The 23082-nt window shown below is 35.7% G+C and overlaps 1 protein-coding gene across 2 annotated transcripts in view; it reads right to left on the reverse strand.

Moving 5' to 3' along the window:
- Window positions 1-21048, reverse strand: part of LOC136041817 (poly(rC)-binding protein 3-like) — a 186804-nt gene extending 165756 nt beyond the window's left edge. For both annotated transcript variants that reach the window (XM_065726587.1, XM_065726585.1), the window contains exon 1: window positions 20965-21048. The gene's annotated coding sequence lies outside the window, so the exon portion shown is untranslated. The remainder of the gene's footprint in view (window positions 1-20964) is intronic.
- Window positions 21049-23082: the final 2034 nt, after the last annotated feature.

Consider the following 23082-nt stretch of genomic DNA (forward strand, 5'->3'; position numbering starts at 1 on the left):
GCGATTTATTCATTATTCGCATATTTTTTGACTTTTGAGGGAGGTGGACGGAAGTAAAAACAATAAGAGGTAAACCAAGTGGGGATTTAATCTAGAACAGTGAATTTTTTGAAAACCTTAAATGAATATTTCGGCTCTATATCAAAAGGCCATTCCCGGCAAAATACATCATAGGTAGCGCAATAGTGCTGCCTGAATAAAGAGCGAGTGCCTTTTCACCAAGGCACTTCATATGGAAGGAGTTGTCATAGAAACTTTGGAAGAGGCTCATTCTATTAGAAATCGGATGTTCTTGTGCCCTTCATAAAAGTCAAAAGTGATTGGAGAGCAACCAGCCACACTCCCTTGCACCCTTTCCCAAAAAGACATCCAATAAACATTTTGAGATAGCCATCTTGTTCAGCTTTGTTGAAACGTCCCACAGCTATGCCTCAAGGGATGCCCCCCCCCAGTCCTTGGGGCATGGACTCTTAGTTATACAACTCACTATTGTTTACATATAGTAATTGTTATCGGGAAAGGAGGACCTGCTTGACCTTGAGCTTTCTTGGAATAAATAAAAAAAATGTAATTTTTTTGACTGAAAGTAAGGAGCGACATTAAAACTTAATACAAACAGAAATTACTCCGTATATGAAAACGGCTGTTCCCTCCTCAACGCCCTGCTGTTTGCGCTTGAGTTTGACTCTTTCTCTCAACTTTACTTTTTAAAACAGTAAAAATCTTTAACGTAAAGAGCTGGGCATTGAGGAGGGAACATCCCCTTTGATATACGGAGTAATTTCTGTTCGTTTAAGTTTTAATGTCGCTCCTTACTTTCAGTTAAAAAAAAACCTTGTTTTTTTTTATTTGCTGAACGTTTTTGAATTGATGCATGTTTGATTTTGGCTCTCCGCAAATGAATAATTAAAAAGAAATTTGCATAGTTTTTTTTTTTTTTTTTTGCTAAATGGCTTTCTCATAGTTTTGATCGGACGATTTTGAGAAAAAGAGCGGGGGAGGAGGTCTAGTTGCCCTCCAATTTTTTTGGTTACTTATAAAGGCAACTAGAAACGCCTGTACACTTCCCGATAACCATTACTATATGTAAACACTGGTCAAACTTTGTAACTTGCAGCCCCTCCCATGGAGACTGTGAGGGAATGATTCGTCCCAAAAGACATAATTATTAGGTTTTTCGACTATGCTGAATAAAATCGCTGTCTCAAAATTTTGATCCAGGGACTTTTGGAAAAAATGAGCGTGGGAGGGGGCCTAGGTGCCCTCCAATTTTTTGGTTACTTAAAAATGGCACTAGAACTTTTAATTTCCACAAGAATGAGCCCTCTCGCGACATTCTAGGACTACTGGATCGATACAATAACCCCTGAAAAAAACAACAACAAACAAATAAACACACATCCCTGATCTGTCTTCTAGCAATAAATACAAAATTTCCACATTCTTATAGATAGGAGCTTGAAACTTCTACGGTAGGATTCTCTGATACGCTGAATCTGATAATGTGATTTTCATTAAGATTCCATGACTTTTAGAGGGTGTTTATCCCCTATTTTCTAAAATAAGGCAACTTTTCTCAGGTTCGTAACTTTTGATGGGTAAGACTAAATGGGTAACTATCTGCATGCGGTTGAACAAGAGGACGCACCTCCGGGATCAATTGACCAAAAGGCAATAAGTCCACGCTCACTACTAATTCTACTACTGCTAGTATTACTGCTACCACCATCAAACTACTACTACTATAATTACTACTTATATTGCGACTACTACTACGGTTAAGGATATTACGGTAAAAATTTAAGAAAATGCTGAGGGTGAAGTTGAATTGACTCAAAACACACTATGTATACACAGGTTGTCAAAGGGGCGCATCAGCAATATGTTACGAACGACTTAGCGTATTAAGTCGTAACTTCCAGGGCATGATGAGGGGAGTGTTCAGCTGACCAAAAGGCAATATGAGCGCATGCTACTGTTACTACTACTACTAATACATCACTACTACTTCCCTTACTAAATTATTATGGCTCCTATTAATACTAAGGCTAGCAATATGAAGGTGAAATTTTAGGGAATATTGAGGGAAAATTTGAACTAAATCAAAACCCACGCTGTGAATGCAGGTTGTGAAAAGATTATAGGAATATTTACTACACTTTTCCCATAGAAACTGTGTGTGGATTGTTTTGGGTACCCGACTGACTGACCGTATTTCAAACAGTAAACTGTATGAAAGGTGTGGTTTAACCCTGCTTTCTAGGGTTATAATGAAAGAAAAGTTGAGATGGCTGGACACGTTCTGTGGATGAAGGGTGACAGATTGCCAAAGATTGTCCTTTTCGGCCAACCGTCTAGGGTAAAATGAATAGAAAGTTGTCCTCGGTTGGGGTGGGATAATGACGAAAGTAAAGATTTTAAGGGGAATCGGAACTTCCTGGGAGGGTGCAAAGAGGTAGGCTTTGAATAGGTCGGGATGGAGGAGAAGCGTGTGTAGCTGTGTTGGCCTCAGGGGGCTAGGTGCTTCTGTGAGTAGTTAGTTATAGCAATTAGGTGAAGTTTTCTATGAATATTTAGGGGGGTGTTGAACTAAACTAAAACACACTATAAGCATGCAGATTGTCAAAAGGATGTACCAACAGTATCTCACGAATGACTTAGATTAGTAAGTTAAAACTTTCAGGGTATGTTGAGGCGGATTTTGAGCTAAACAAAAAACACTCTGGGCATACTTCTACTACTACTATTTCTACGGTTGATGAAACTATTGCGGTCAACAGTATTAAGGCTGAACTTTCAGGTAATGTTTAGGGGATATTTCAACTAAATCAGACGCACGTAGGATGTCAAAAGACTATATAAGCAATATCTTAGGAACGGTGTAGATTTCGGGGCATGTTATGGGAAATGTTGAACCAACCAAATGACACTATGCGCTTGTAATCAATATTATTACAACTACTACTTCTAATGAGGCTAATGGTATTAAGGTGAAAATTTTAGGAATATTTAGAGGGATGTTGAATTAAATCAAAACACACTTACTAAAAGGATATATGATCAATTTCTTAGGAACACTTAGGAGTAGCAAGTTGAAACTTTCAAAGCATGTTGAGAGGGATGTTGAGAGGCATATTATCACAATATTAATCCTGATACTTTTATTAATACTACAACTACGGTGACTACTACCAATACTGAGGCTAAGCATAACAAGGTGAAACTTCCAGGGAATGTGTAGGGGGATGTTGAACTAAATCAAATCACACTCAATGCATGTAGGTTGTCAAAAGGTCGTATCAGCAATATCCCAGGAATGGTCTAGAGCAGTAAGTTGAAACTTTGAGAACATTTTAAAGGGAATGTTGAACTAACCAAAAGGCACTGTGTGCATACAACAACTACTACTAATGCGACTCCTACTATTACTGCTAAAACTACTATTACTGCAATTGCTAATACAACGACGACAACAACTACTAGTGCTGCTGAAGCTAAGGGTATTACAAAAAACTTTCAAGGGACATTCAGAAGGATGTTGAACCAAATGGACAACAGCTATTGCCAAAAACAACTTAGAATATTAAGTTGAAACTTTCAATGCGATTTAAGGAGGATGTTGAGCCAATCAAAAGGTACTATAGCTTACTACCGCTAATACTACTACTCTGGCTAAGGTTAGTAAGAAAAAAATTCAGGAAATCTTGAGGGATATATTGAACTAAATTGAAACACGTTATATCTATGCAGTGTGTCAAAGGGACGTACGAGCTGTATCTTAACAAGGAATTACATATTGCACCAGATCATAATCTGCACTTTACTGAACACAAATCAGATTTTAAATGTTTTCGCTTTTTTAACTTAAATAAATCCAACACTATTAACACTTTCAGAAGTGAACGTCAGTATATATGCTAAAGAGTCAATCCACATTCGTTTTTTCAGTAATGTTGTTTATGATGATGATTTTTTCCCCCGATGTTATGATAAATAGAAACAGACAGCTCAAAGTATGGACTGTTTTCAGTAAAGTGCAAATTGTGTTTTGGTCAGGTATGGGGACATCATCCCTACTCATATTAGTTTCTGCTCGGTTTCATTTATTTGTTGGTGTTGATTTAGGGTAGTTTTACGCTTGAAGAATTATTTGACTTTATTTCTGTTTACCTTTGGTTTAATGTAGTTCTTAACTTTTCTTTGAAAAACTTCTATTGTAGAATACGTGTTTTTAAATCAATATATAAATAAAATAAGACTTCTAATAAAATGAAATTGTTAAAATAGAAGATTTTGTGATCAGGGAGAAGCCCCCTTTTACCTAATTTTAATAAGAGTTTAGTATAAAAACCTAATAGAACTTAGTTTAATAAGAAAAAAATCATTCAGCGTAGCTGTTCGTTTTTTTTGTTGTTTTTTTTTTTCTTGAAAATGAAGCAACTGATTTGTTACAACTAGAAACATTAGAAAATTAATATGTAATAAGATGTTCATTTAAAATTCCCTTTTCATATTTTTTATGTGAAACAAAACGTCTCAAATCCAAATGCGCCACTTTCTAACTTTAGTTACTTTCCAAAGCACAATCGTATAATCTTTTAATTTAGGCTTAACGACACTAATATTCATCTGAGAAAGCAAACAGGCAATAAACAACAATGACAATAAGAAAAAGGTCAGATTACTGAAACACTGTTATTTTGATGAACAAATTCAAACCAAACAGCATGGGATACTGGTAAGCGTGGATACAGGTCCTGGTGTCGAAAAACAAGATATTTGATGGGTTCTTTTTAGAACATCGCAATTCTTTTTTTGGAAAGTGAGATGGGACACTTATTGGACGTTGATACTTTCTGAACACTTATTGAACAGATAATGATAATCCCTTGATATACAAAAGAATGAGCTGAACCGAATTCTTGAAAGCAAATTCGGGCTGACTATTATTATTAAAAAAAAAAAAAAAAAAAAAAAAAAAAAAAAAAAAAAAAAAAAAAAAAAAAAAAATCTTTAACTAGTCAGATTTAATCGATTCGTGAAAAAATTAAGGTTTTATCCATTTCAAAAGCCTACAAAAAGTATCATGAAAAGCTACAGATGATGTGACGGATCTGTTTGACCATGTCTTCATTGCGCCTTTTTCAGACGAAATCAGCCTAGTGCCGTATTAGTAAAAAAAAAGCCTTTTGATTGCCAGATATGACTTATGACGAAAAAAGCCACTTCAAGTGGGCCTAATTTATCCTTTGAGCCTTAAAAGTCCGGTAAAAACCCGAACTTCCAAAAAGTAGAAACACTCAGCCAACTTGACCTGAAAAAATTCATGATGAAGACTCGGCTAATATATGCATCAAGAACAACAGTAAAGATCAACCACAAATCACATATTACTACATTAGTTACAAAAATCATTAGATGTTGTGCAGGCTAGTCAGGTCAGTGATTAACACAAATGAAATAGCAGTTATGAATGTCACCCATTAATCATTATTTGAACAATCAATAAAAGCCGATTCACACTGGTTTCTCTAGGAATATCTTCGATTGGGAACCAATTTCTTGCGAGTATTATGGAGCATTGGTCGAATGGTCCTTGAATGTGCTAAGTCTGAATACTGGTGCACAAGTTGCTTTATATGCATCAAAGCACTAATGATCGAAACATCAAGGAAATTCCCGGGACAATTTCTGTTGATCGACTTGTATAATTGCCTTTCTGCGCTTGCACTAGAATAGGGTAGTGCACAAAGATTAAACATGGACCTAGACAGTCTGAAAAATCTAGATTTCCACTTGTGATCTTGATGTAAAACACTTAGAGAGACACGCTTTCAGACTCTAAGATACGCTTTTTGTTCATCTCAAAACCATATTCTGACATCATCTTCAACTGTTTCAATACCTTGTTAGGGCCTTTTTCCAATTCAGTCTGGCTTCTTTTAACATCTAAACAAACCGCACCAATAAAGGGTATAGCGTCGACCTTGCCAACTAATACCACGTCTAAGTTCAGACACATAAGCGATTTCAGGGTTGGGTTCAAACAGCAGAATAGTATTTTTCTTCCCTTTGCTTTATTTCAGCCGCTGCGTTAATGGTAAAAAAGAAACAGTTCTGACAGAGAACAGCCTCTTATTAATTTCACAGTTAAATTATTTCTCATAAAGCTCAAATACTGGAATCACTATAGCTTGAAGTACTGTAAAGATTCAAGTGCATTCAACCTAGCCTTGGAAGAATAGAGGATATGTCTAAAAAGCATGTAAACTTAGATATAGAATAGAAAAATAATTCGGTTTACATTCCTGTTCTCTTTCATCATGATTTAAATAGTTTTTCCCATAGCTTATAAAAAGTGACTGAGAAGAGTTAACCACTTAGCCAGCTGATTTACCACCCTAAGCTAGGTAGAGATAACTCACAGTCGACCATCCATATTCCTTTATGGAGGATGCTTTCCAGCAGTCAAATATCACTAATGGATAAGAATTGTTAGTTATTGCCTTCAATCTAGAATGGCGGATTACGACAAACGCAACCATTTAGAATTTCATAAATTGTAAAAATGCCTAGCACTGTAATCCCTTCTGCGGTTGCAATAGCAAGACTGAACGAAATTTTGTGCCGTCTTGCGTTATTTGGAACAGAAATTATAGCAAATGATCCATGATAATTAATGACGGTTAGATTTTGGAGCACACCCATAAGGCCATAACATATGGCTGCTGATGCAAGGGCACGATCTTACGAGACTTAAGGTTCCATTCCAGGTTGTAAAAACTGTTAGTTCGAAGTAACTACAGTACAGATCAACTTTATAGCTGGAATTGTTGCAATAAATTGCTGCTAGGTTTTGAATGGAAACCTCAATGTATTAAAATAAGATAAAGGACTTGTCGAAATTGTTAAATCGTGTAATATCAGTCTATCATTTGTATTTATATTCTGTCAAAAAGACAGGATTCCAGTCAAGTTGGCCATTTTAGGTTGTATGGCCTTGTTTGCCTTATAATAAAGTTTTTATTGATATTATTTTGGCTTAATACTACGAAAACAGTGATTGGTAATTTCAATTATACGATTTTCTAAAATGTTCTAGTGTCTAATGAAGGCGCCAGACTTTGCAGTAAAAGGAACTGTGCGGCAGGGGCGCAGCTTGGATTTGGAGTTGGAGGGGGGGGTAGGAGGTTAATGTTACAGAAAGAATTTCAAAGACTTGGCAGCTTAAATATAACCAGATTTCTTAACTGCAAAGCTAAAATGTATCGATCTACTGCATTGAAATCGTACGGTTCCCTCTCCACGCTCCCATGAGTTTTCTCAGGACAAGAATAAGACAATCGAGGTTTTTTTTAAAGCATTATTGGAACTCTAACTCTTTCTAATTTATGGGCTGACTATCTATACAGCTGGCAATTAATTATTGGCCAACATAAAGCAGTATTTCATCAATACCGTAAGGAAGGCACAGCGAATTTCGCTATAAAAATAAAATGATAATTGTTACATTTTCATTGCAAGATAATATGTTTTACCAAGTTTCTACCAAATTCGATGCATAAATTGCCATGATTTACCTGTATTTTTAGGCTGTATTTGATATATCTAAACCTGATTTTCGAAGTTGATGGTCAATTTTAGCAAAATTTTCTAGAATAAAACATCAAAGAATAGGTTTTACAAAGCATGCAACCAGCATTAAAATGTGTCGGATTTCAGAAGGCTCAATCCAATATAACAATGCTTGGTAAGAATTTTCAAGGAGGCTTCTTTGGAAAAAAAAGTTTATGTTTTCCTATGATTAACTTTTAAGATAAATTGCAATTAAAGTTCTACTCCTTGTTCCTCTCTGATTTCCTTTTAGTGCATTATAAAGTTAAAGTCTTGAACTTTCAGAGCCAAATCAAAGACCGTTCATTCGTGCTGAAACCGAGATTTTGTCGACGTCATTATTGGGACTGGGAATGTATTATAAAAGAAAATAATAAAAATTAGGATGATAGGAAACATCCACTCTATTACATTTTAATGAGAACCACTAAAAATTTCTTACCAGAAATTCTATGACATTTAGGCAGGGTGTATTAACAAGCTACAAACGTCCGTTTTATCCGGTCAGACCGTCTGTGTATGCTAACGACACGTTTTCAAGAAGAATTTTGAAGTACCTCAATTTAATGGTCTATTTGAAAAGAGAGTAATATACGAAACAAAAATTCCTCCTAGAAACGACAAGGAGTCAATTTGAATCTGTCACTTCCATTTTTTGTTATTCTTTTCTGTGGAAAAAGAGCCGAAATACATAAGTTTTTTCTATTTGCTTAGTAACAATGTCTCCTGGTTGCAATGGATGATCAATTGATTCATGTGTACGATGTTATTTGACAACGACATGTTTACGCCAAACTATCGTCTCCTCCCCTCCTCTTCAGAGGTTCACATTCGTTTGTCCCTCCACATTAGACATGAAATGTCAATGGACGAAAAAACCAAGAGCCTTGTTAGAAATGGCCTATAATTACAAACCGTGGAAGAGCTACCTCAAGTTGAATCATTAGAATAGACCAGTTTACTAAAAACCTTATTGCCTTAAGCTTGTATTAATACACCATCCACGATGTTCCCAAGCTTTTTACGATTTATCCGTTAATCCCTTGCACCCCTCCTGTATACTTCATATATGTAAAAAAAATTCTTTTTTTTTACAAAATTAGGCAGGAATCCCAAACTGGCATTATAATTGAGCCCAAGATTAAGGAGCTTGTAAGGTATGTTTATTGCTTCAGCAGGGATTTAGACTAAAAGTTTAGAATAATTAAAGTACCTTTTTTTTAGAATTGCATGCTATCCGATTACATCTTAGACTTGGGACAAAATTTTATTTCTCGAGATAAAAAGTGGCCCATTTTGGTTAAAGTATCAAGACAGAGTTTGATTTAACACATCAGATTTGACACGTTTGATCACATGTAAACAAAAATATACAATGCAATTAGTTGAATTAAAATAAGTAAATAGAACCTCGAATTTAGTGCCATTTAGAACTTGCAGATGGTAAAATTTATAGGAAGAACGTAGATATATGCAATATCTTTTATATGAGCTATAAAAACTCCGTCTATGATGTTCTGGTAGCCTGCAAATGCCACCCTTTGAGAAATGGCACAGAAAGTGCCATTTTAGTGCCATATGGCAATTGCAGATGGAGGAATTTATAAAAAGCACGTAGATATGAGAAAATAGGAGACAGATCTCCTGTTTTTCTTTTCATCAACTTGAAAAGTAAAACCCTTCACCTCTCGATTAAACAGGCAAAATATGAGTTTCAAGGAGATCGTTTTACTTGTCGTTATTAGAACGACTGGCAAAATTCCTGCATTGCAACAAATCAGGTCTTAGGTTGATTTATGTTCTTTATTTCAATTTATGTTCAATTTAGATTGACGTTCTGGTAGCCTGCAAATGCCACCCCTTGAGAAATGGCACAGAAAGTGCCATTTTAGTGCCATATGGCAATTGCAGATGGCGGAATTTATAAAAAGCAAAACGTAGATATGAGAAAAAACTTTTGAATGAGCCATTAAGCATCTCTCTATGATGTCCAGTAGCCCAATAGGTCTGCTGAAAAAAAAAAGAAAAAAAATAGGAGACAGATTTTTTTCTTTTCAGATGTTTTTCTTTTCATCAACTTGAAGAAGTAAAACCCTTCACCTCTCGATTAAACAGGCAAAAATATGAGTTTCAAGGAGATCGTTTTACTTGTCGTTTATTAGAACGACTGGCAAAATTCCTGCATTGCAACAAATCTAGTCTTAGATTGAATAAGAAAGCCAAGCAAACTTCTTATTAAATCCTTCACATACCAGCCCCTATCTTCAACGCAATTATTCCCAGAAGAATCCAAAGAATTGTAGAAACACTCGTAGTAGAAAAATATGCAATGGAAATCAGTGAGGCTATAATTTACAGGTGAAATGACACAATTGAGATGGGATTTCAAACATTTTCCAGCTGTTTTCCTTCCACTGAAAATAGCCACCAAACAAAAAGCAAAGAAATAGATATCATGCACGTGGTGTAAGTCCTTCATTGAAACCTCATCTGCGATAAATTGGTGAAAATACTTGTAATACTATATGACAAAAGAAGACGACAAACAAGTTCTTGGCTCTGTTAAATTCCAAACCCTTATAGGAGAGTCGTATCAAGCAGTTCGTGGTAACGAACTGTAAGTAAGGAGTGACCCGGCGCAATAGTAATAGAAACTCTAAAAAACAGAATTTTTATACCAATAGATATATAAAAAGAATCGGCTTATTATGCTGATTTCAAACATATAAGTTTCATTAATTTAGAATCACCCATTAACGGCTAAAGCCTGAGAAAATTTGCCTGATTTTGAAAAAGGGGAAATTACCCTCTAAAAGTCACAGAATCTCTGTGAAATTCCCACCATCAGATTCAGTGTATCAGAAAATCCTACTGTAGAGGTTTCAGGATCATATCTGCTCCTATCCCAGGGGTGATCGTACCAACCCAGTGGTCCTAGAATGTCGTGCGAGGGCTCATTCTAACGGAAATTAAAAATTCTAGTGCCCTTTTTAAGTGACCAAAAAGATTGGAGGGCAACTAGGCCCCATACCAGCCGGTTTTTCCCCCAAAATTGTCCGACCAAAATTTGTAGATAGTCATTTTGTTCATCATAGTTGAAAGGCCCAATAACTATGCCTTTGGATATAACATGACCCCCTCCCCCACAGCCCCAGGAGAAAGTATTTGAGTTATAAAATTTGCTGATTTTTCAAGCATAGTATTTGTTATTGGGAAGCATGTATAGATTTTAGGGTGAGGGGTACCGATTTTCAGCTGGGGTTTTTCCACGGGAGGATTTTCCATGGGAAGGAAGTTTCCAGGGGGGTGAACTTGTCAGAGGAAAATATAAACAGGGGTATTTTGCAAGAATTCCTATACAAAATTCTTTTCACATGTCTTGCTTTCTTTTTTCCGTCTCAATTTTACGCGTAGAGTTGTTAAAGAGTGATTTTCCTGGGTATATTTTTACCGGGATTGAATTACCTAGAAAATATTTCCATGGGGAAGGTATTTCTTCATGGAGGCGGGGCCAGATTTCCTGGGATTACTAAAAAACGATCAGAAATTAAATAAACAAACAAGTTGTTCCAACTGAACGCAAGGAGCAGCATTAAAACTTAAAACGAATAGAAATTATTATGCATATGAAAGGGGTTGCCTCCTCCTCAACACCTAACTCTTTGCGCTAAAGTTTGTTTTTTGTCCCAATTCTTAATGAACGACTCCTGGAACACAAAGGTAATTAAATTAGAACACTAAGAAGCTTTTTTAAAAGTATTAAAAATCTTTAGCGTAAAGAGTGAGGTGTTGAGGATCAGGAGCCCCCTTCATATACGTAACAATTTCTGTTCGTTGTAAGTTTTAATGTTCTTTCTTACTTTCGGTTGAAAAACTTCTTTTTTTATTTAGCGTAAAGAGTGAGGCGTTGAGGAGGAGGAACCCCCTTCATATACGTAATAATTTCTGTTCGTTGTAAGTTTTAATGTTCCTGCTTACTTTCAGTTGAAAAAACTTGTTTTTTTTCTATTTAATTAATTAAGATGCGACTCTGCAGTAGCCTACTAAAAAAACAAAAAACTGAAAATTGCAAGGCGTTGCAAAATATGTCAGTAAAATATTGCCGTAAAATTACAGCAAAATATGTAAAATACCCAATTTTACCGTGACTAATTTTACCAGTTAGAACACTAATGTTGACCCATCAATCCTCTCCCTCAAGAGTAACAAATACAGTTCACTTATTCCACCATAAATCTTTCATAAAGTCCCAACTCAATCGTCCAAGACGTTCCCTAATACTACAGATAACTTTATTTTAATTAACTCAGTTCACCGATAGTGAGCGACGACGATAGTGTCTTCGGATTTACGTGGTCACTCCCCCGTCCATGCATTCCATGTTCCATAGGAGTTCATGCTCAGAACCTTTATAAGGACCGGGGACAAAAAATAGCCCTCCCTCCCTCTTAGAATTTGAGGTCCACTTGGCCTACTCGTCACTCCCTGAGAATATGAACTCAGTCTTCTAAGCTGTCTCAAGATGTTGCATCTTGACCCCCACTCCCAACGATCCCTTGGAGTTCCAATTCCATCACCAAAGCCATATTTTTTTACATACTGCAGATATGCCATCTTGATCTCACTACTTCAATATGTATATAGTCAAAGTAGCACGAGGGCTTATAGTGCATACACTTTTAGCTAGAATGAAGACAACAAAAGTCCCTCTCCATTCACTCCCCATAAGGGCAAATTTAAAATCCCCTTGCCCCCCCCCCAAAAAAAATAACACTTTTGAAAGTTTGAACCCAATCCCCCAAGCCAATCTCAGGATATTCAATACATTCTATTTTGGTAACATGAATACATGTAGTCTTTTGATAAACCTCCACATCCTCCTCCTTCCCCCTCCCTCTTGGAGGACAACCAGTCCCCCTCCGTGTTCCCTTCGGTCCCCAAGACACTTCGGCACCTCGGTCCCCTTGGTGCCAGAAGACTCCCTAAAAATTTCAAATTTCCGAGCTGTTCTCTAGATATTCCAGATATATTATTTTCATAAGCTGGTTCTACTGTGTCTTTCGATTTGCCTGGCTACTTGATCGTGGATGGATTCTATATCCCTAGGTATTTTAGTGCGATTTTTTTCGTAGGCCAATCGGAGACAAAACATTTTTACCTCTACCCCCTCCCCTTTGACCCATACAACAAAATTCGAGATTCAATGGCTTCCATAACATTTGCTCAATAGCCTTAGCGATCCACCAAATATTACAAACACAGTATTTTGATGGCCAAAGTACACATGGTGTCTTTCAATTTACATCGCTACTTCACCGTGAATATACTTTAGTCCCACAAGGCTTTTAGTACCAAAGACGTTAGTCAAATTAAGGGCAAACATATTTAATCTCCTCCCCCTTCACTCTGTTTCTCTCACCAAATGAAAATTTGAGATCAGTTTGCACCACTCAACCTCTCCCTGAAAGTTTCGACTTTATCCACCAAGCTGTTCCCAAGATATGTCAGATGTGTTATTTTGCGAACCTTACGACATAGTGTCTTTTGATGCATCATGCTGCATAGCCTAACTGTAACAATAGTGCAAAACAAGTTTCAAACCCATTCCCAGAACTGCTTCCAAAATATTGCAGATGAACTGTTTTGATAACGTCAATCCAAATAGTATCTTTCCATTTATCTTAGTGCTCTCCTCACAAGTCAAAATTCAAGGTCGTTTTGGCTCCCCAATACTCCCTGAATGTTAAACTCGCTCTTGCAAGCCACTGCCTAACGGGGGTCATGTCGCAATCCCTGAAGTATACTCATTAGACTTTTTAATTATTCCAAACACAATGGCTACCTCAAAATTTTCATCCAACATCTTGAGGTGCCGGGGTGTCTTGGGGGCATAAGGGAACACAGAGGGGGGCTGGTTGCCCTCCAATCATTTATGAACATTAAAAAGGACATATAGATTTCACTTTCCAATCGAATGAGGCCCCTCCCCAAATTTCTACGACCCCACCTTCTATTCAAAGTGGTCAAGAAAAAAACACATTCGAAATAAAAATACATTGAATGTACATGACTTTGCTAAGGTAACACTACAATGTTGCTCCTCATATAGCTGTGCCATTACTTCTCAGTTATGACTCAATCTACAAGGCAAAACCACCAGCATGCACCAAAAACCACATGGAGGAATCTAATAAATTAATCCCTTCTATAGTATTTCGATCATCATTTTGAAATCATTTATTGACTTACAGAAGTAAGACAAGAGTTCAAAATTGCATGAACTTTCCAGGATTTCTTTTTTTTTTAGCAAAGATGCTTGAGGACTCTAAGTTTGTTCATATTGGGGCTGGCAATCAAATAAGACATATTAGCTGATTTCATTTGCTGAGAAGCAATCACAATATGGGGAGGATAGTGAATACCCTGCTTAATCACTTATATTGAGGTTAGTACAAGTACTTGGGCTTCGTGAGCCAGTCTTGGCTGCAAGCAGATTTCCCAACTTCCGTTGCTGATAGTGTGATCACTAATAACGCTCACTAATAACGCTTAGTAGCCAAAAATGAGTGATGGATTGCACCAATCACTTCAACGTGTGATTAGTGCAGTTAAAAAAAAGAAGCAATGCATTGAATATGCATTCATTTGCACAAATGTGCAAATTATGTAAGATTGCTCTTGCATATCCTGGCTGTCAAAAGATGCATATTTGACATGATTTTACTCACTTTCTGAATTGGCTTTAGATTTTCTTGAAAGTAAAGATCCAGGTTTAAAAAAAAACATGAACAATTTTGAGAGCAAACGGATTTGTTCAAAAAGTTTAATGACATGAGCTTATCCTTACAAGGGGACAGCTTTAATTTCAAAAAAACAAATGGTCTAATTTCAGCCTTCTTGGAAGATTGAAATTTACCAAGCAAAATATTAGTTGGCATGAATATTTCCACTTTCCAAGATTGTCTCACGTAGAATGCCTTGATGAAGATACTCAGACAATGGAAGCTTCACCATGGATCATAAATCAGTTTGATAAAATGGAAGTAGAGATTATGATATTTCAAGAGGAGCTACTTGAGCTTAGCACTAATGAGGATCTGAAGCAAAGATTTAAAAGAGACCTAACACCCCCAGTGCCTTTTAAAGACCAGAACATAATTTGCACTTTACTGAAAATAAAACACATTGTAAACATTTTCACTTTTATAACTTTCTTAAATCCAAAATTATTCAGACTTTCAGGAATGAATATCAGTATATATAATACTGATATTCAACTTTTAATCAATATTCTTTCGTTCTATTCAGTAAGTGAATTTTTCCTTCTTTTTTAATGTTATGAGAAATAAACTGGATCCTACATTATTCAGAATGTACATCAATGAATGTGCAACCAAGTTGACGAATCCTTTGATGCTATTTGCAGGTGATTGCAAGCTCCTAAGATTGACCCAAGACAATATAAACCAGTCGAACATGCAAGAAGATTTGAACCAGCTATCCAAATGGTTATCAGATTGGCTTTTAAAACTCATGCCTCAGAATTCCAAGTTCTACATTTTGGATTTAATAATCCAAAACGTCCATATCATTTAGGAGATGCACAGTATGAGGCAGTTGGTGAGAAGAACCTGAGGGTCATTGTTGACTACAAGTCGAAGTTTTGTTGCCACATATAAGATCAATTCGCAAAAGCAAACTGAGCCCATGGCCTCATAAAACAAACATTCACCACCAGGAGGCCATGCATGGTAATGACCCTTTATTAAGCCATGGTCTGCCCTTACCTCTAAGTTGGCATGACCCTAGCCTCTCCCATCTAAAGATGGAAAAAATCATGTTCCTTCACATTTTCTGCTAATATAGAAATTCATTCTTTCACAATTCTCACAGGCAAGGGCACTTAATTCAGTTTCTTTGTTTCTTTTTGACCATAAATAAACTCTGTTATTTTTACAGCAGCTGGTATAACCAAATCTTCACCAATAGTGCATAGTTTCTTTTTTTGAGCAATCAACTAGGCTACTACTAGGCTACTGTTCAAATGTACCAAAGAAGTTGCTACTCAATCTTTGTTTTTTTACAGATATTTCTAAATTTGCAAAATAATCTTGCAGTTTGGAGGACAGGTGTGAATGCAAATTATCTAAATGTTTCTTCAACTGACTTTTTTTGAAAGATTCTGAATGCAAATTATCTCAATGTTTCTTCAACTGACTTTTTTTGAAAGATTCTGAAGTCAGTATCTTCATACATACAAAACAATGTGGTTTCATTGTACCATTGTCTTCTATTTGTGTAAAACTGTAATTAAGGAATTCATCTTGGTATTTTCATTTTCTATTTGCTGCCATCTGAAGGGAGACAGCAAATAATAACTAAGATACTTGAATTAAATTTTCAAATAGCAGCTAACCTTTATTGAAATATTGATGATTAATGATAAAATGGTGGTATTGTCATTAATTAACTAGAAATACTGTCTCTCTGACTCATCATTGTATTTGTATCTTGACAACATGGCATGGACTGAGCAGGTAGCCAGGGCTGTGCTTTACTGTACAAAGATTTAAATCAAGAACACTCTAGTGGTGGGGAGTGAGATGGTGTGGCCTGTATATGTTGCTAAATTGTTTAAGTTGAAAAAATATTAATAGGTTTAAAAAAGAGAAAATTAAAAATATATACTTTTTACTTACAAAAGTTTCATTTTTATCCCCAAAAATTTCAATTTTTACCCCATTTGGGTAATTTACCCTGGTTCCCTGACTGCTGCCCTATATTACATTGGTCTGTAATTTATCTCTATGTGTGATAAAGTGAATAACTTAATAGAATATCATTAAAAATGACTTTTAATAAATGAAAAATCTGCTAGATAATGTTATTACTTCATTTCCTGGCAGCTTGATATTAAGTAGCTCACTTGTGTCTGGCTTTCAGACACAGAAAAATCAGAATTTCTCCATCTTACATAGTTTCTTTGGTACAAGCCTAGTATCTACAGGCACGGGAGACATTTTCACCAGAATCCCACTGCCAAAACCTGCCATTTTAAAGATGAAGCGAGCTGGAACAAGCAGAGAGGAAACTATTACAAGGCTTGCACTGGAGATTGCAAAAGAAAGACAAGTGGGGTAAGTTTCCTAACATATTTTTGAACAAGATTGACTGGGGTCAAACCATAATGGCAAGACACTAAAGACAAGAAAAAAGATTTCCATTGAGCATTATGTTTCTTGTATTGGTGTTAAATGACTCTCTTCTCTGTTTTTTACCTCTAATTACTGATCCAATCCAAGATCTGGAGAGCATATGATGAGGTCAAAACCTTTTTGGATACTGGGCAGTGCTAGTAATACTATTTTTCCTCATTAATGTAAATTAACCATTGTGTAGGCTACATTTTAAATTAATACTATTGACATTTACCAAAGCTTGCTCCAAACTGGTTGTGTAAATGCAGGAGACTTCTTTTCCAGCACTGACTAGAATGAAGGGAACTTGTTGCATTAGAATGTTATTTTATATGCAAAATATATTCTTTCAAGTGCTATTTGTATTTGATTTCTATAGAGACATCTTTCTGTAAGAAAATGTTCTTGATTTTTTTTTTTTTTTTTTTAGACCCAATTTGCCCTCCAGCAGTGATGTGTCTGCTGGAAATTTCAAAACAGAACCTCTAAATAGCAATGTAGTAAGAGAATCCACAGATACAGTCTTTCATCAACTGCAACCCTTGGCTTTGGATGTCACAGAACCAGAATTTCTCTACACACATTTCTGTGTTCTTCACAGAACAGAACCAGAATATTGTCTCTGTGGACAATAATCAACTAATTGCAGACCTTATTGACAATAGTACTCTAGTTTGCGATTTTGTTGACAATGGTTCAATCTTGGTTGACAGAAGTCAAGTGAATCAGGAAATGGATTCAGAAAGGGCTGGTAGAAACTATGAAGGTCAAGAGCAAGAGCATGATGGGAATCACTTTTCTGATCAGAACAGTTGCAGCAAATGTAACACTAAAAGAAAGAGGAACAGAAGCAAGGGGAGAAGGAAAGACAACAATAAGAGGAAACACTCTTTTATTGAAGATTATTGTGACACCTGCTGCAAAAAGCACTGCAAAGAGTTTGATGTTGAACTAGAAAGCAAGTCTGTGAAAGTTTCTGAGGTGAAAGCTATGCCCCCAGAAGCAAATTCTTAGCTGGATGTAGAAGACTAGAACCTATAAAAAGACAAACTGTCCATGCTGAAACCAAAAAAGGGAAGATGTTTAAACAAAACAATTCAAGGCATTTTTGCCAACCAAGAATGTAACAGAATGCTGTAGCAAAGTTAGAGGTTTGCAAGAAGATGTTAATGAATATCTTTGGTTTCAAAATTAATACTCATTGGACTGTGCTATGTAAAAAATAAAATGTGGTCTTGTCAACCAGCATATTGTGGATAATAGAGGAAAGAAAGCGCCCCATAACAAGGTGACTTCTGAAGACCTTGAGAGGATAAAGAACCATATCAATAGTTTTAGCCCTTCTACACCCTCATTACCATTGCAAAAATGCACCAAACATCAAATATTTGCCATCTTCATTGACTCTCAATAACATGCATCAAGATTTCAGTGAGGAATTTCCAACTTTGAAGGTATCTCTTGAGACAAACAGACGCCAGGTAAAGAGAATGAACATATCATTGAAAATACCAGCATGTGATGTTTGCCCTGAGTGTGAAAAGTACAGTATGGCTGACAGTCTTGGAAACGACATGGATGAGACAGATTCTGCAATCACAAAGCATTTAAGAAAAAGATTGGGAGAAACACATTGGACATGCTAGGAAAGCTACACATGTCTATCAATCAGATACATCCAGCTGCAGCAGCAATTCTGGGAAAATTATCTTTGCAGTGGATTTACAAAAGGTTATTCTTCTTCCTGATATGCCTGGAAATAAAGAGGCTATGTTTTTTAGTTAGCTGGTTGTGTTTAACAAGACCTGTGCACATGTGAACCAATTTGACCCAGTATCAGTAGGAAAAGGTCATTATTACTGTGTATTATGGCACAAAGCAATGAAAGGCAGGATAGCCAAGAACATAGTTGACACTCTTTATGCTGTTATTTCATCTACTTCAGAGCATGACATTCAGGATTTCATATTTTGGATAGACAACTGTACCAATCAGAATAAAAACTGGATTTTGTAAACCTCACTTGTCCAGATTGTAGACCTCAAACTGTGACACTGAAGTACTTGACAAAAGGTCATACTCACAACTCAGCTGATGGAGTCCATGGCAACATTGAAACTAAGATGTAGAAAAAAGGGAAAGTGCATAATTTTCCAGATTTTGTATAGTGCATGTCAATGTTGAGAAAAGGACTCTCAGCTGTGGAGCTACATGAATTTAGGCAATGGGTTTCACAAAACCAAGCACAGAACAAAAATATGTGCAGCCAAAGTTAATGAAGATTGTCAAAGCCAAGTTTGAAAAAGGGTCCTACTTACTTTACTACTGTACAGACTTTGACAAAGATGTGGAGGCTTGCAACTTTCTGCAACCAAAGTTTGACATCAAACATTTGCTGGAGGTCAGCAGAATTCCAAGAGGGATACTCAAAGAGAAGAAGGATGGAATTGTCAAAAAGTTCTGCCCCATGATGTCTAAAAATAGGCAGTTGTTTTGGAATTCATTATTGTTTTCAGAATCCATGGGTCTTATTGACAGCAAGGATGATCCCTATGAAAAGGAGGAACAAATCTGTGATGAGATGAGTGACAATTCTTAGTGTTGTTACTTTTGTAATACAACTCCTTTTTTTAAACTCCCCTTTGTGTTGACACTAGGTTTTGGTAGTGGGATATGTTGGCCATCAGAGCTGAAAAGCTCCATCAGGATTTTGATGAAATTATGCCCCTGGTTGCAAAGTCTCAGGGATTGAAAAACAAAATCTACAGTTTAGGTCTTTTTTTCAATCATATAGGCTACTTCTTGAATCAAATACTTCTTTCTAATAATATCTCTTTCCTTAATATCAACAAATCACTTCAAATTCTGAAATATGGGGTATTTTCTTCACATGATGGGAAAATAAGTACCAGCTGTGGTGGATTCTTGTTAAGAATTCTTCTCCAAAATGCATTATGTAGAGCTTTTTATTTTAATATTGGGTCTATGAAGATGCGTCCTGTTTCAATTGCAAGTAGGTGGAATTAAAGCTGGATGTTATTTTCCTGAATACCTTTATTATTTTCCTTAAGCTTTCTATGTCAGTCTCTGACTTACTTATGGACCTAACTAATGAGTTGCAGGGCAGGCTTAGAGTCGGTGAGCAAGATCACCTTCTTGATGCCATTTGGAAGCCTTGTTCTCTAATAGCTCTCTATGATGTTCTAGTGCCCTGCTAGCAGCAAAGGAAAAAAGATAACACATGCGTTTTGCCTATGCATAAATATTATTTGCCTTGTTGTTCAAGGCAGAGCTGTGAGTTTCCTATTTAGGGTTACTAACAATGGTTATTCTAATGGTTTACTTTTTGTCTTGCTGTGATGCCTTTTTTAGGGTTTCAGGCTCTCTTAACATTCCCACAAATTAGTTTTCAAAATAGTATTTTACTATTAATACTAATAAAAATATATAAGACAACCAGTACTGGGACACTTAAATCACTCTGCCTATTCTGGGACAGAATCTTTGGTTGGATTGCAACATGTCCAATACTGGGACAAAAGAAAACAGGTTTTTTGGAAGCAACCCAGAAAAATGTATAGATTGGGTGTCCAAGATTAAAGTGTTTTGTCCCAGTATTGGACATGTTGTAATCCAATCAAAGATTCTGTCCCAGAATAGGCAGAGTTATCAAAGTGTCCCTGTACTGGTTGTCTTACCCTAACTACTATTCCTGAATTGGATACACATTGCAATTTTTTCTCAATAGATAGAAAGGCATCAAGTGAGGCTTCATCCTAGCTAAATATGCTGTAAACTGCGAAGTTACTGGCTGATATAGGTGCCTGTTCTTAAAGTAGGCTAGACTAAATTTTTTTTAATAGCCTAGTTATCTGATAAGCTTCAAACTTCTTATTATTATAGAGTAGCGTTTTTCCAATTTTTTCATAGAAAATCACTTAATAACCTAGACATCAACGTAAATCCTTAGCAATTAGGCTAGGGCAAGGTTTAGTCTATGCTAGGCCTATCATTTTGTCTAAGTTACCTTAGTGAAGGCATAGAATAGGCCAACCTAAGATTAATAGGCTGGTGGATCCATTTTTATAGTCTACTGGCTTCATAATTCAGACTCAAATTAAGAAGAAGTAATTGATCAGTTAAAGTACTATACCAGGTAAACTTGTTACAGGAAGAGACAATGTGATAGTTTATTTCAAATTACTGCAAGTTTTCCAATAATTTTCGTTTTTCCTAGATGGTGCTTTTATGCTTGCATTCATGACACCTTGTGATCCTTTCTCAAGTTATTAGGACTTTTATACAACGTATTAAAATTAGTTTGCCGTATCTGTTAAAAGTCTAACTCCGTTTTGGTGCTAAATAGATTTGGAAAATAAAAAATATAAGAGAAGATGTTTTATTTGATCAAAGCTAGCCTATCTTTTTTTCTTTTTCAATCAGTAGTTCGTAACGAATTCTAAGACCGACCCAGCTCAATAGTAACCGAAACTCTAAAGAACGGAATTTTTATACCAATAGATATTTCAAATGAATTGTAGTTTTATGCTGATTTCAAATATATAAGCTTCATCAAGTTTAGTCTTACCCATCAAAAGTTACAAGCCTCTTGCCTTATTTTTGAAAAAAGGAATTTGAACTTTAGCACAGAGAGCGAGGTATCGACTAGGAGGAAACCCCCCTCATATACGTAATAATTTCTGTTTGTTTTTAGTTTTAATGTTTCTCCTTACTTTCAGTTAAAAAAAATTTATTTAAATACAAATTAATTGCCGCCTAAATACCATAGCCTTAATTTTAGAAATAATGTTTAGATTCCGAAGTCCAAAAATCCAAACATTCAAATTTATCAGTATTTCGTAGGCGTTTTGTCCAATAAGACTACTTTTAAAAGTCTGAAAAACAAGCCTGAAAGGTCTTTAAATAGTCTGAGAAGAACATTTGAGAAATAAGGTAAAAATTTATTTCAGAAACCTTCCTAATGAAGCTTCCAAAGAAGCATAAAATGTTTTCACTTCAGCACCACCATGCTAAGTCCAGCAGTCCTTTTTTGTATCACCGTCATCCTTAACTACAAATTAATTCTTCACCTCTTTTTGAAGAGGAGTTTTGACTTTGGTTGCAAAATCTAAACCTTTGATAATGATGAAAAAATTATAAAGGAGGGCCCAACCAAACTAGTTCTTTGAGGGCAGCTGATTTCCTCTAGAGTCAAGTAACTTGTTTGCATTACCCTACAAGCTAAATATGGTACATCATAAGTTAAGTTGTTGTGTTGTTGTTTGTCGTTTTTTTTTGTATAATTTGTGACGGACAAAACTCTATTTTTGCAGCAAAAGTGGCAATACCCTCTTTTGTTGAAAATTATACTTTTCCTATTTTTGCTCAAATAACTTGTTATACTAATTTTTATTTTATTCGGATCCTTGGAGAACAAAATATTAACAGGAAAAACCAGACAAAATGATTTAATATAGTAACAAGGTCGAAACAGATCGTGTTTATCGTGAAATAAATTTCTTTGGAAAGGCTTGCCAAATATAAAAGACTCTCATATGAAATTTTATGCTGGATTATAGTAAAATCTAAATTAATTTTTATAATTATCACATTTAGTAACATAATTTTAGTATGAGCTAGAAGAAGGAGGGGTAGTGTGATTTTCAATTTATTTTTTTTATTTATAATGTCAAGTACAAGTGTACCCCAAACTAGATTAATAAAAGTATGGAATAATTCAGAAGTTTTTAAAAGCTCATTTAGACATTTATATGGAGGGAAACTTTAACTAGTGAAAGCTGTTTTTTTTTTCAACATGCAGTTGCAGAAATAAATACAGACGAAAAGACTCTTTATAGATTTATTTTAAGATTTTAGTTTACAATTTATTTTATCAATGAACTTTTTTCAGTAAGATTGATTTCTTTTTATTGGTTTTATATCGTATTTCGCTGATAACGGCTGTTGCATATATAGCCGATATATCTGCTTTGGTTGTGTTCACTGCCAAAGAGTATAGGTAACTTAGAAGAATGAAAACTGGCGCTAATATCGACAAAAGCAACCAACAGTGCCATCTAGCATTTGGAGACACTTGGCATTTCACTGTGTTCGAAAATTTCCTCGTTACCTTCTCTTGTGTTTTATGTAATTGAAGTTTTTACACAAAGATTCCATAACAGCCAGTGTACATTATGGTATCATATCCTATTTACTGTTGGTCTGTGTTTACTTGTACTGAAATCAGTGACGTGGATGGTTGGGGAGTAAA

Source organism: Artemia franciscana, unplaced genomic scaffold (genome assembly GCF_032884065.1).
Source record: "Artemia franciscana unplaced genomic scaffold, ASM3288406v1 PGA_scaffold_38, whole genome shotgun sequence".
In the NCBI taxonomy this organism is placed as follows: Eukaryota; Metazoa; Arthropoda; class Branchiopoda; order Anostraca; family Artemiidae; genus Artemia; species Artemia franciscana.